The sequence below is a fragment of the Octodon degus genome, unplaced genomic scaffold (assembly GCF_000260255.1).
Source record: "Octodon degus isolate 3935 unplaced genomic scaffold, OctDeg1.0 scaffold00054, whole genome shotgun sequence".
Classification (NCBI taxonomy): Eukaryota; Metazoa; Chordata; class Mammalia; order Rodentia; family Octodontidae; genus Octodon; species Octodon degus.
The window spans coordinates 10562980-10567821 of record NW_004524630.1 but is presented as its reverse complement, the minus strand read 5'-3'; positions in this window follow the sequence as shown (position 1 = coordinate 10567821).

Genomic DNA, 4842 nt, shown 5'->3' with positions numbered 1-4842 from the left:
TCTTCTTCTTCTTCCTTCTTCTTCCTTCTTCTTCCTTCTTCTTCCATCTTTTTCTTTTTCTTCTTCCTCTTCTAGCTAGGGTTGGAGTACGGGGTCTTGCAAATGCTAAGGACTCTACCACTGAGCCAGTTCCTCAGCCCTGTGAAAGGTTACTTCTGATCACACAAGTGACCAGTCCACTGGTCTCTTTAGATTTCGCTTGCTTATTTCCATGGGAGAAGTAGCAGTGTTGCTTTACTACATAGGCTTTAAGTTTGTTGTGCTGCAAACTGTCAATGAATCTCAGATTTGGTATCTAAAGGTCTCTTGAGCTTAGGAAGCAAATCAAGAACAAGTCACCAGATTATCATTTATAATACTTAGAAATTTGGATGCATTCTCTTCTTGAAGTCCCCAGCGTACTCCAACATTCTTATGCTCAATGGGAAGCAACCTTCTTTGCTCATCTGTAAGGCGGGGAAATTGTAAAGTGAGTGTCAGATAATCCTAAATGGATTTGCTTCATAAAGTCAATTTACTTCCTTAAATGTGTTTGATGATATCTAACTAAATGGCCATGTTTTTCCAAATAAGACATTTCTGGAATATGCTTGTTTATGTCACCAATGTTTTTAGTTACATCCTGTTACAAGGAAAGAAATATTTTTATGGAACCTAGACAGATAATTGTATTACTATAAGAAGTAAGACTACTCAATATGAGTTCTGAATTCTGAAGTAATCAGGCAAGGAGAAGAAAATATCACTTTCAAATGTTTGTTTTTGCATCTTCAAAAAGCAGAGTCTGAGAAATTGTTATGAGCTACGTAGAGCTTAAAAAGAAAGCAAGAGGATTGTTCTTATGCCCCCAAGACATAGGTCACCAATGACATCCAAACAAAATCCCCGTAACCCTTCTACATTCATTTAGTCCTGAGCAACGACGTGCGTTCTCATGAGTCTTGTGTCAGCATTCTCATGAACCTATCTGCCCGGACTCCTCATGCCTCTGAGACCAACTAGACTGACTTCTGGAAATTCCAACTCAGCCAAGTGGTGTGGCTGGCAATGCCAGAGTGATCAGGCACCCAAGTGCATGCAGCACGGACCCACCATTGTGTGTGGGGACATTTATTGAAGGATGAAGCCCTCTGGGCTGTAGCTGATGGCATAGCTTTCAAGGACATATCAGAAGGACATATAGATGACAAAAGGGATCTGTAGGTGACAGAAGACTTCTAGAAACTTAACACATTACTAACAATTTTCAGAAGTGAAATGTCTGAGGAAAAGTAATAACAAGAAGAATTCAACTGCATAGAAAAACTTGGTTCTTGCTGTGGGATGCAAACCAAGTGATAAAATCACTCCATGAAGCTTAGACAAATACCTGTATGCTATTAATCCCATTTTCTAAAATTAATCCTATTTGCAAAGAATGGTTACTATGTGTGATTTACTTAAATGCATGGCATGCTTTTTTTTTAGTAAAGTACTTTTAGATACAGCACAATAATCCTGATGTAAAAGAAATTATTCTACTCAGCATATAGTTAAAATATACAATACATGGAACAGAAAGTTACAGAGGACCAGGAAGGTTAGAATGGGCCCTGGATGTTTAGTACATTAATGTGCTTTGGAGATAAGATGTCAGGCTACAGCAGGAAACTACTGGCTGAGGGGCTGGGGAGATAGCCCAGCAGTCTAAGCACCTGCCTGGCAAGCGCAAGGACCTGGGTTTGATCCCTGGTACTGCATGTCATGCTGTCCCCACACTGATCCAGCCACTGAGCTGGCCACCAAAACCAGATGTGGTGCTGCATGCCTATAATTCCAGCACTGGGGAGGCTGAGACAGGAGGATCACTAGCAAGGAGTCCAACCTGCGTAGGGAGACCCAGTACCAAATGAAATAAAATAAAGAAAGAAAACTACTGGCTGAGACAATGCTAGATTCAAATTAAAGAAAGATGGCTCAATCCCTGGTGTGCCATGCTGGCTCCGCCCCTGGGGCACACTGAGATGGCAACTGAGACTGGGCATGGTGGCGCATGCCTGTGATCCCAGCTCTTGCGAGGCTGAAAAGAGGAGGATCATTATGAGTTTCATCTATGTAGTGAGACCCTGTACTAAAATACATAAAAAAAAATTAAAGAAAGATGGTCATAACCAAGTTGGAATTTAAAAAAAGAAGTGAAATCCTGATTGCTAGCATCATTCTCTTGGGTGACAGCGGGCAGCACAGCACCAGGACTCGTGCTGGGAACAGCAGACATCGGGCACTGGCTGATCTCTGGGGACTTCTGGTACGTACATCATTTATGAACTGCTTACACTGACACCATTTTCCTGCACAAGGTTAACCTAGGAGAGGGGCTGGGGAGATGGCTCAGTAGAATAAGTGCTTCCCTGGCAAGCACAAAGGTCTGAGTTCAATCCCTGGTTCCACAAAAAAAAAAAAAAAAAAAAAAAATTAACTTAACCTAGGGGAGAGGACACAGCTCATGTTTTGACAATACTTCTCATACAGCTCCGTGGTTACAAATCATATATACCTGGTTATTTCTAATGTCTGTTTTTTCAACTGACATGTCATAATTACACATTTTTGTGGGGTAAAGTGTGGTAATTTCATGAAGGAATACACTATGCATTGATTGGATCAGGACAATTTAGTTTTCTGTATGTTTAAACATTTATCATTTCCTTCTGTTGAGAAGCTTCAAACTCTTTTAGATATTTATAAAATATTTAATAAGTTTTTGTGAACTGTAGTCTCCCACTGTGCTATAGAACAGTGGAACCAATTCCTCCTATGTAACTATTTTGGGTCCCAATATCCAAGATAGCTCTACCACCTTTCTTCCCCCTCTTTTACTCTCTCAGACACCCCTACTTTTATAAGGTAGAGGAAATCCTTTGTGATTTTCCACTGGTCTCTGGTAAGCCTCCAAGATAGTTTTAGGTGCAAGTTATCATTTCAGATATGCTTGGGAGAGGTGAAATATTGAAAGTTGTTAAGTGATTTGAACTGTTTATTAAGATAAAATCATGGGGGCCGGGGAGATGGCTTAGTGGAATAAGCGCTTCCCTGGCAAGTGCAAGGGCCTGAGTTCAATCCCCGGTTCTAAAAAAAAAAAAGATAAAATCATGGCTTACTCAGCAACAGTACTTGGCTGGCTACTCAACCAAGGTAGCACTAATTTTTTTTAGTGAAAATGTAGATGGTAACCTGATGGGAAAGAATCTCAGCATGAAAGTGAGACTGATTGGTACTCTTAAATATCCGAGGACATGATAAAGTCAACAGGAAACACAGGAAGTTCTGACCAGACAGAGCATCTCTGCTTTCTTGGCAGATTTTTAGAAGGTAAAGGAAAACCTTTCAGAGTCACTCAGTGAGGGCAGACCAACAGCCCAAGAAGAATGTAAACATGAGTCCTTTGGGACAGCCTTATAAGAAACCCACTAAACCTTAGCTGGTGTGCAGCATTCCAAATAAAACTCTCTTTCCCAGAACCTTCCTCGTCTTTCTTTTTAGGTTTTATCTTACACTTTTCTCTTGCTTATTTTAGAGCAATCAATCATTTTTACTTTGGGACTAATCTATTCTGTTTTCCTCTTAGTGAAAACATACCTTTCATACCTTGCGTACAAAGCTGCTGCTGTGACTTTATTGCTCCTAGCACAGTCTCATTCATGAATATTGACTGTAACTCTTTAAGCAAAGCAGTTTCTTGGAAAGCTACCCCAAAAAGCGAGGAGGTAGATAATCATGAACCGGCACACATTAGCAGATGTGAATACATGTCCCAGAACTGTCACCACACTCTTTGCATGACAACTTCTCACAGATGCCAAAACAAACACAAACACAGTCATCAATAAACCCAGGTGTATACTTGGTATAGACTTAAAAACTTAAAAATTAGGCTTTAATAGTTTATGTTCCAGAATTTGCTTTCTTAGAAGTGATCTTGATAGCTAATGCATATTCATTAACCAACTTAGCATTAGTCCCAGTTTTAAGTTACCTGAAGATCTTGGAAATGAACTCTCAACTATACTAAAAGCTCAGACATACTGAAAACATAATTACAGGTGAAATAAAGTTTGTCAAAATAACATTTCAGTTTGATTAAACACAAGTTACCTTTTTCATAATCATAAATATTCAATAGAAATAATGCCAGCTTATTTGATCAGTACCACTGTATGAGTTGAGTAGAAGTATGTTTGTAGACAGTTTTTTATTTTTTAAAATCAGTTATTTATTTATTTATTTATTTGGTAGAGGGTCTTGCTATGCAGCTCATGCAGCAAGTGATTCTCCTGTCTCAGCCTCCCTCCCCAGTGCTGGAATTACAAGCATGTGCCACCACACCTGGTTCCAGGGCTGCCATGGAATGCAATACTGGGGATTGAACCTGGGGCCCTGTGCTTGCCAGGCAGGTGCTTAGACTGCTGAGCTATCTCCCCAGCCCTGTTTTTGTATTAAATTAATAATATCAAATTAGTCTCATTTGCTAAAAACTTACCAACATTATATAAGCTTGAATTTGTAAAATATTTGAGTTGGTTTCTTTACGGATACTTTTTTAAAAAGCATATTGAAAATATTGGAAGATTAATCTCAGTTTCTGAGACTGTTTATTTCTAACTATTTTTCTCTAAGCCAATCAGCATAGAATTCCTTTAATTTAAGAAATTTTATAATCTAACTTGATAAAGCCATCTGGAGATAAGAAAACATTTTAAACTCATATTTAGAGATAAAAGCCTTTTTATGGACCTATAATGAGATAGGGAGTCAGAAAAGGAGAGCGAGAGAGAGAGAGAGAGAGAGAGAGAGAGAGAGAGA